The 10588-nt window shown below is 36.4% G+C and overlaps 1 long non-coding RNA gene across 1 annotated transcript in view; it reads left to right on the top strand.

The window, feature by feature from the left end:
- Positions 1-10588, top strand: part of LOC105513701 — a 121582-nt gene that overhangs the window by 51378 nt on the left and 59616 nt on the right. Inside the window, exon 2 of the long non-coding RNA XR_001002075.1 lies at positions 1281-1382. This is a non-coding gene — a long non-coding RNA (uncharacterized LOC105513701). The remainder of the gene's footprint in view (positions 1-1280; positions 1383-10588) is intronic.

Here is a 10588-nt window from a genome sequence, read left to right on the forward strand (position 1 = left end):
GATGGGGGGATGGGGGACGGATAGCATTAGGAGATATACCTAATGTAAATGAGGAGTTAATGGGTGCAGCACACCAGCAGGGAACATGTATACGTATGTAACAAACCTGCACATTGTGCACGTGTACCCTAGAACTTAAAGTATAATTGAAAAAAAAAAGAAAGAAATCGTTGTCCTTTACCTTTTCCCTGCAACTTGCTCCTCTTAATTAATTGAGATGTGATTGTAGAATATAGAGTTGTATTAACTCAGCAAACCATTTTTTTCTAGATCTCAGGGTTAACCCTTGGCCGGTGAATTACAGATAAACATCGCAGATTGGACACATCTCTGCTCATTCCTGAAATTCCACTAAGAAGGCCGTTAAGTAATAAAACTGGTAAAGACATACATGTTCAAACATTACAGTAGGAGATACAAAAGGAGAAAAGTAATATCAGCCATATTTTGGAAGATGGAAAGCAGATGGACAAGTGGTATCAGATTCAACAGGGCAGAAAAAGACAACCCTAATTTTGCAAAGGGAGAAGCCAATAAGATGCACATGAATTCAATTTTCAGAAAAGCTGGAGAATTGGGGGCATCATTAACCATTGAAGGACAGAGGGAGATTCAATCATTCTTTTCCTGCAGCTCCTAAATCCAAAATTTCTGAAACCCAAAAAATTTTATAAAACTTATTTGGCAGCAAAATTTTACTTTATCCAGACAAATTTGCTGTCAAAATGTGAACTAAAATATGTAAAGCTAATTCATAGTCTTGATTTACCCCTCTTAGTATAAATATTCATGCTCCTCTGCAGGAAATTCAATGTGTTTGATTAAGGAGACTACTACAGGTCCCACTAGGTAATACAGTTGACCCTTGAACAATATGGGTTTGAACTGTACAGGTCCAATTATATGTAGATTTTTTTCAATAAGTATCTTGGAAAGTTCTTTGGAGATTTGTGACAATCTGAAGACTCACAGATGAACCCCCATTACCTAGAAATATCAAAAATTAATCAAAAGTTATATATCTCATGAATGGATAAAACATTTGTAGATATGAGTCTATTTTGTGATTTACTACCATAAAGTATACACAAATCTATTATACAGAGTTAAAATTTATCAAAACTTACACACATGCTTACAGACTGTACAGGGTTCCATTTGCAGTCAAGAGAAATGTAAACAAACAAAGTTGCAGTATTAAACCATAACTGAATAAAATTAACTGTAGTAATGCTGTAGTGCTGTAATAATTTCATAGTCACCTCCTGTTGCTATGGCAGTGAGCTCAAGTGTTGCAAGTGTCTGCTTAGAACGCCATGTGATGCTAATCATCTGTGTGTGAGCAGTTCATCTCTCCAGTAAATTGCTTATCACAGTAAAAAGTAATCTCTCATGGTTCTTGAGTATTTCTTACTGTGTTTAGTGCAATACCGTAAACCTTGAACTACACCATGAGATCCATTCAGAGTGCCACTAGTGATGCTGGAGGTGCTCCCAAGAAGCAGAGAAAGGCATGACATTACAAAAAAAAGTTGAATTGCTTGATATGTACCATGGATTGAGGTTTGCAGCTTCAGTTGTCACCCCTGCCCTCCATTTCATACAGATGATTAATCTTCTAAACAGGCAATATAAACTTATAGTCTCAATAACTACAGTAAAGTACTATAAATATATTTTCTCTTCCTTATGATTTTCTTAACATTTTCTTTTCTGTAGCTTACTTTCTTATAAGAATACCATAATAACATGCAAAATAGGCATTAATTGACTGTGTTATCAGTAAGGCTTCTGGTCAACAATAGGGTTTTGGGGGAGTCAGAGTTATGTGGTAGATTTTCTGGTGCTTAGGTTTCAGCACCCCTAACTCATGTATTGTTCAAAGACCAAATTTATATCAGTTCTGCACCATATTACTTTCTAAAATCTAAAAAAATCTGAATCTTCAAACACATCTGGCTCAAAGAGTTTCAGATAAGCGATTATGGAATATGCAATGAGCAATTTCTAGTCCAAGATTTCTCCTCTACTGCTCAGCCTCCCAACAGGGGGTGAGGCTTATTCTTTGGTGGAATTGAATCTGAGAGATCATAATCTCTGTGAGCCCTTGCATACCAATGGCTAATATAATGTATGGTACCACTCTAAAACAGGAGAATTAAGTGAAAGTTTACAGAGTGAAGAGTGAAGAACCCTGTCAATCCAAGTTCCCCTATTTGGTTCATAGAAAAGAGCAGCTGGATTTATGCTCTCTGGGCAGAATATTGCAGATTAGAGGAATTTTCCCTGAGTTGACCCAAAATAAAAGACCTATACAGTTGACACTTGAGGGTTCCTACGCAAAACACTGGGAATGCTGTCTATTTGCCCTATAGAGATGTCTCAGCCAAGAATAAATCAGAATGAATCAACCTTAAATCACACTGAATAGAAGTCAAGGATCATTAGACCTTTGAGAACATGAAATACTAAATAAAATAAATGAGAAGAAGAACTCTGAGTAAAAAATTTCCCCAAAGCTGTAATTAATATTCTCAGAAAGGAACAATTATATCCATGAAATGAGAACAGAAATTTTATTTTTAAAAATCTTCAGAAAATAAATAATATAAGATGATTAGGAGTATATAATACTTGTATTCATTTGAAGTATTAGAAATTAAAACTGGAGGAAACAACTGTCAAAAACAGAATAAAAAGGTAATTCCTGGAAAATAAGGAAGAAGTACCATATTAGCCTGTTCTCACACTTCTTTACAGAAATTACTGAGACTGGGTAACTTATAAATAAAAGGGGTTTAATTGGCTCATGGTTCTGCAGGCTGTACAGGAAGCATGGCAGGATCTGCTTCTTGGGGAGGTCTCAGGAAACTTACAATCATGGCAGAAGGTGAAGCAAAGCAGGCACGTCTTACATGGCTGAGACAGGAGAAAGAGAGGGCAGGGGAGGTGCTACACACTTTTAAACAACCAGATCTCACAATAGCTTACTAACTACCATGAGAACAGCACCAAAGGGATGGTGTTAAACCATTCATGAAGGATATACCCCCATCATACAATTGCCTCCCAACAGGCCTCACCTTCAACATTGGGGATTTCAATTGAACATGGGATGTGGTAGAGACACAGACCCAAGCCATATCAAGTACCTGCACCAAGGCATACATTAGTGAAGTTTCAGAACATCATGAATTGTTTTTGAACCTCAGCAACTCCCAAGGATAACAAACATACTGCATGGAAAAAATCAGAAATCAAAAAGGCATACCACTAGGCACTAGAAGATAACTGGCAAGTCTTCAAAATTCTCAGGAAAAACTAATTTCGAACTAGACTTTTATATCCATCTAATATATTAATTAGAAAAATAGTATATAGACATACAAACTTTTAAGACTATTACCTTTCAAATATCAGAGTAAGTTCCTTGGAGAACATACTTCAAGAAAACCAAAGAGTAAAGAGAAAAACGTGAAATCAAAGAAACAAGAGTGTCCATTTCTTTAAAAGGCAGTTAGAATTTCAAAGACAATTATAGTAATATATTATCCTAAGAACAATCTTAGAAAATATTTGCTCCAAATTGGTGCCTTAGACTTCATAGTGTGCTTAACCACATTGAAAGAGCTATGGAAAACTAAGTAAATAAAAAACAAAGCAATTATTACCTTCAACAAAAACAAAAAGTTATATAAGAAAGAAATTGTGATAATCATAGTAGACCATATGGCTTAGCCATTGGTCTAGCCATTATTTATGATAAATTTGTAAACATCAAATATTGATTAGCAAAAATGATTACTATATCTATACTAGACAGATGGGGAAAAGGAATTATGGGAGTGAGTATAAAGGATTATGACTCAGTATGAGAAAGTGAAATGCTCATTCTTCAGAGTGGAGAGTCAAAAAATAGTACATAAAATTTCAAAATTAAGAACTAGTCATATGTGTTTGAAACTTAAAAATAAGGAGGTAAATATTAGAATAAATGGTTAAAAGAGTTGAAAGCTGCTATCTTTGTTACGGAGATACTGGGGTTGTTCTGCTTGAACAGGAGGCTGGTATTTTTCATTATAAATCACTGATTTTTATAAGGTGTTAATTTGATATAAACAAAAATCAAATTTTTAATAAAAAGAGCCTAGTGATTATTTTAACAAACAAATAAGATTACTATAATTATAATTTCTCACTTGTACAAGTTTAATATTTTCCTTCATCTCCCTTTCCATCTGAACTGCTTTTTTTGCCAGATTAATCTTTCCACAGAGCAGCTCAAATCATGTTGTTTTTCTTAAAAACTTTAAGTGGCTAAACTCATTAATTTGGCATTGGAGATCTTCACAACTTTTTTTCCATCTATTTTTCCTTCCATTAATCAACAGATATTTGTGTAGCAATTGCTGCATGTTTTGTTGGACGCAAAGAGGATATAATGATGAAAAAGGTAGACATAATTCAGGTGTTCAAGGCACTTTAATTCAACATACTTCTGCTAACATCCTCTTTTCCTAGGCCTTTGTTCTAATGCTTTTGGCTTGTCAGTCTTCTGATTCACCTTCAAGTATGCATGTAAAGCTCTGGTTATATGTCAAGGCAGAATACAAATGCTACGTCCTTCACAAAGTCCCTAAGTGGAAGTTCATTTTTCTATTCCAAATGTCCTTTGAACTTTAGCCTCGTGGCTTTTATGCATTTTCTCACAGTTACAGCAACTCACAAATGTGTTATCATCTGAACTAGAACTTGGGTTCCTTGAAAAGGGGGATCCTGAAAGATTCATTTTTATATACCCTATGGTTCCCCTGCACATGGTAGATACTTAATAAAGTACTATCTGGATCATCCATTTGGCATTTGGATAGTTTTACCTACAACATTGGAACACCATTTTAATAGTGGCTTATATACTAAGACATTTACTTTTTATTCTTTGTTAAATGTTTCATTTTAGAATAGTTTTAGGTTTACAGAAAAATTACAAAGATAGTACAGAAAGCTCCCATGTACCTGACACGCAGCTTTCCCTATTAACACTGAACATTTGGCACAATTAATTAATTAATATTTATACATTGTTATTAATTAGTATCTACAATTTGTATGGATTTCCTTAACTTTTACTTAATGCTCTTTTTTCTGTTCCTGGATCCCATCCAGATACTACATTTCATTTAGTTGTCAAGTCTTCTTAGACTCCTCTTGGCTGTGACAGTTTCTCAGACTTTTCTTGTTTTTGATGACAGTATTACTTTTCTTTTGCTGTAGTAAAATATTACCACAAACTCAGTGGCTTAAATAATCTAAATTTATTATCTCCCAGTTCTGTAGACCATAAGTCTAATACAGGTCTAACTGGCCTGAAATCAATGTGTCAGGAGGGCTTGGTCCTTTCTGGAGGCTCTGGGGAAGAGTCTATTTCCTTGTCCTTTCCAGCACCTAGGGACCATTCACATTCCTACTGCAATGACCCTTGATAGTTTGGAGTAGTATTGTTCAGGTATTTTATTGAATGTCTCTCAATAGATGTGCCTGGTATTAATATTTTTCTCATGATTAGACTTGGGTATGGTTGAGTTGGAGGGGGGAAACATCACAGAGGTAATGTAACACTCTCATCATCAATCAAATGTACATGATTTATCAGCATGACTTACCACTATTGCTGTGAGCCCTGACCACTTGGCTAAGGCAATATTAGCCAGATATAGTAGACAGAATACTAGCCCCTGCTCCCGGCAAATGTTTCTATGCCCTAATCCCTGGAATCTGTGAATATGTCAGGTTACATGACAAAAGGAAATTAAGATTACTAATGGAATTAAGCTTTCCAATCAATGGACCTTCTGATAGGAAAGCTATCCCAAATTACCTGGTTAGGCCCAATGCAATCAAAAGGAAGAAGAAAGAGTCAGAGGAAAAGAAGAAAGCAGATGAAGGAAGCAGGTCCAAGTGACGTAATGTGAGAAGAACTGGACCTGTTGTTTTATGACTTTAAAGATAGAGAAAGGGGACCTTGAGCCAAGGAATGTGGGCAGCCTCTAGAAGCTGGAGAAGACAAGGAAACTGATTCTTTCCTGGAGCCCACCAAAAAGAATGCAGCCCTGTCCACATCCCTGCTAAGAACTTGATGTTAGTCCAGTGTTAGAACCCCAAAACTGTAAGGTAATAAAGTTTCATTGTTTTACATCACTAACTTTGTGATCACTTGTTACACCAATAGAAAACTAATACATTGGGCTTTTCCACTGAGAAGTTACTCTCTTCAACCTCTTTCCATACTCTACTCTTTGGAAAGAGGCTACTGTGTGCACCATCCATACTTAAGGAGTAGGAGTTATCCTCTACTTCCTTGGGGCTGGAGCAGCTACATAAATTCTTTGAAATTCTTCTGCAGAAGAAATTTGGTTATCTTCCCCCATTTGTTTACTTATTTAGTCATTTACATCAGTATGGGCTTATGGATATTTATGAATATTTAGGATTATAACCCAATATTATCTCATTTGTTTTATCGTTCCAATTTTTTTTCAGTTTTAGCTATTGACAGTTTTTTCAGTTGGCTTATGGATCTCTTTGACATACCTCTACCATTGTAGGGTTTTTTGAGCATTTCCTTATTTTCTGGCACTATAGTATGGTCCATACTTGTAAAGTCTGATGGTGGAATATGCAGGTTAGTTCAGTAGCTCCAGGGTATTATCAGAATATGGCTCTTCCGTTTTGCTCTGCTATCCACAAAGTGCCAATAATGTATCCTTTTATGATCACATGTTGTCTCCAGAACTTCAAGCATTACAGTATCATTCCAAAGTCTTCCCAAGCAGGAAGAGGGCAGGACCAAAAGAGCTTCTTTCTTTTGTGCCTCTCTCATAGGGATGCTAAATCCTTCTGAAAAGCTTCCATTTGATCTCCACTTATATTCCCTTGGCCAAAACTGGGTCACATGACCATTCTGGCCCAGTTACTAGCAAAAAGATCTCCATGACTGGTTTTAACTGATCATGTCCACTGAGGCTGGATACAATATCTAACCCTTGCCACCAAAAATAAACAAGTTGGAATTTGCTTGCAAAAATGAGGGAAGGAATGCAGTTTGTTCTTCAGTGGGTAAAAACTCTGCATTTGACTAACAGATAATCTGTTTCATCTTGCTTTATTTTTAATATGAAATGAATTTGAAAGACATAGCAGAAACACTGCACTGCTTCATTAATCATCACATTTTAAAATACATTTCTCATGGTCTTGACAAGTATTGACAGCTGAAAAGACAAAAGCGTACTTTTCACATTGAAACAAAAAAAAAATTTTTTTAAGTTAGAAGCCTTAAAGGGAAAGTTACATATTTCAGGGCTTTGCAATACATGACCCAATTAAGATTCTCAAAAATCAGATTTACAAAGTGACTTATCTGTTTTTGTTTTGTTTTTGATGTATCAACTTATCTAGGCTACAGTGTCCAGTTATTCGATCAAACACCATCCTAGGTGTTGCTGTGAAGGAACCTTGCATCTATAATTAAAGCTCCTAACCAGTTGACTTTGAGTGTGGTAGATTATCCATGGTAATCTAAATGGGCATGACTGAATGAGCTAGAAAAACTTAAAAGCAAGGCTGATGTTGCACAGAAAGAGAAGAAATTCTGCCTATGGAGAGTAGCTCCCACTCATGCCCCATATGTTGGAGCTTACCCATGAGCTTCCTTTCCTTATTGCCTGCCCAGTGGATTTCAGACTCACTTAACCAGCTCCCACAGTCCAGTAAGTCAATTCCTTGTAATAAACCTCTCTTCCTCCCTTCCTTACTCCCTCCCTTTCTTTTCCTCCACTCCATCTAGCTTTCTAGCTATCTACGACCTATCTATCATCCATCTATCTATCTATCTATCCATTCTACTAGTTCTGCTTCTCGGGCTGAACACTGACTGAAACACTTAGAGATGAACTACTTCAGACAAGATCATCTTCTGGTTCTGTATTCTAGTAACATTCCTTCTTCACCCCAATATTTCTAAAACGCTTTTTCTCTGAAAATTGCGGTAACTCATATAGATAAAGAATTAGCAGTTTTACTGTGATCCGTTCAGTGTTCAGTGCACTCTACCTAAGACACATTCTCCACAAGAAAATTTCTTCCAAGCTTGGCTAAATTAGAAGGGAGGATTTGAGGAAAGGCTGATATGAGGGAAAACTAGGGCAGAGTGCAGAAGGTGAGGACACATTCACAAGATGAAAAATAATACGTTGACTTTTCGACAAAGTAAATATGTCAGAAACATCTGCTGGTCTTTGGTGTTTTGAGTACTCCACAGGCTTGTTGACACAATGCTAGAAGTAAACAGGAATCCAAAGCTGACTGATTCTAACTCTGGCCTTTCAACAGGGGCCAAATAGCAGTGCTTGCTTTTATTTGTTTGAAAACAACTCCTCTAGCTTCCTTAGTTGTGATGATACGCCAACCCTTCTCCTTTCCAGGACACTTATTCAGATTTATTGCTTATCTTAAGAGTAATTCATGAATTACAGAAATTATTCTTTCCTATGAATCCATCTCAGGCAGTATCTTCAGATGAAAATCTCTGGTTCTTTGTATCTTACTGTAATCAGAGTAGCAGAGGGTTTGAAGATAGAAAACCTAGATTTGAGACCTGTCAAATCTTGTATCAGAACACTCTATAGCCCTTTCCTCTTTATTTTTCACCATAATACTCACTACCTTCTTGCACTTAATATATCTATTCATCTCATTGGTTATCTATCTCCCCTACTAGAATACAAACTCCAAGAGGGCTAGGATTTCCTTCCATGAAATCACTGCCATATCCCAGTATTCAGTGCATTTCCTAAACATAGTAGATGCTAACTATTGAACCAACAAACCTCACTCTGTTACTCTATTTGTAATGTGGACATAATAATAGAATCTAATTTACTACATTAGTATGAGGGGGAAAATATTAATGCATGTGGCACTCCGGGATATCTCAGTCAGCCTGAACTCAAACTTTCTATAAGGATTTCAACATCTGCTTCTCTCCAAACAGAATCTATGGAAAACAGAAAAACGTGGAACAGAAATAAAGCATTAATTAATTTTAGCCTTTCTCAGAATTTACTATTCTGCTATCTATAATTTTTTAATTCTTTATCTACAACATTGTCGTGGGCTGTAATTCATTGAGAAGTTTGTTTATTTGCTTCAACCTCTCCCACACTAAGTAGGGATTTAGGAAAAGCCTCTTCTGCTTATCATTTAGTCAAGTCAGTCAGCCAGTCAACAAATAGGATAATTGCTGCCTGGCTTGATGCTGGAAGTGCTGAAGTATTCATGATCAATAACATATTTGTTCCAGTAACTAATAATAATATCAAGCAAAATTTCTTCAGACATACCCCAAATACCTTAGGTTACACTTGGCCGTTTATATCTCTTATTCTTTCTTTAGTGGAAATGAAAAAAAAAAAAAAAAGATAATCCCTCCTTCCAGTAACATACTGAACAGAGCTTGCAAATAAACTAATTTGAATATTCAGATTTTAACCCTGAGACCAAAAAACAGAAATTTGCAAGGCTTCGTTCTCTAATACCCCATAATTGAGAATGAATGGTCCAATGTTAAATAAAATATATTCGTATATTAAGTTCACAGGAACGTAAACAAGAATGTTAAGAGTGCTTCTCTCTGGGTCATGGGCGATGTTTGTTGCTGTTGATATCTTTATTTTTTTTTCTGCAGTGAGCATGCATTATTCATATGCTAATAATAAAAAGAAAAAAGTATTTTTTCTTTTTTTCTTTTTTGAGACGGAGTCTTGCTCTGTCGCCCGGGCTGGAGTGCAGTGGCCCGATCTCAGCTCACTGCAAGCTCCGCCTCCCGGGTTTACGCCATTCTCCTGCCTCAGCCTCCGGAGTAGCTGGGACTACAGGCGCCCGCCACCTAGCCCGGCTAGTTTTTTTGTATTTTTAGTAGAGACAGGGTTTCACCGTGTTAGCCAGGATGATCTCGATCTCCTGACCTCGTGATCCGCCCGTCTCGGCCTCCCAAAGTGCTGGGATTACAGGCTTGAGCCACCGCGCCCGGCGTATTTTTTCTTTAAAATTGCATTTTAGATGTTGGGGTAATAGAAATTTTGCAACTGTCTGCAAAGTCTTATTACCATTAAATAAGTAGAATAAGGGCGAAAGGTGAAAAACAAAACAGGAGTTTAACACTTGAAAATAGGTAACCACAAGTCATATAAGAAATGTGCAGTCAAAAGTTCAATAAACAAACGGTTTTGGCAGCACAGTTAAACCATTTATAAGCAACTTCTCTTGGCCCTTCTGATATTTTCCCATAAACACTAGGATATCACTGTGGTTAGGGACTGCCAGGCTATTGGCAGGGGACAAAACACAAAGCACATTTTTTACTAATACTATTTTATTTTAAAATGCAATTGATCTTAAGTTACCTCCACAATTGCAAATTGGGGGCTTTTCAAGTAATTTATAGGGAAAAACTGTGAAGTTTATCTTTGAAATGAAATGAAATAATACCTGCACTTCCTACTTTGGGGAAATTTTGTTAAATCACGCC

The sequence above is a fragment of the Colobus angolensis genome, unplaced genomic scaffold (genome assembly GCF_000951035.1).
Source record: "Colobus angolensis palliatus isolate OR3802 unplaced genomic scaffold, Cang.pa_1.0 Scaffold235, whole genome shotgun sequence".
Taxonomy (NCBI): domain Eukaryota; kingdom Metazoa; phylum Chordata; class Mammalia; order Primates; family Cercopithecidae; genus Colobus; species Colobus angolensis.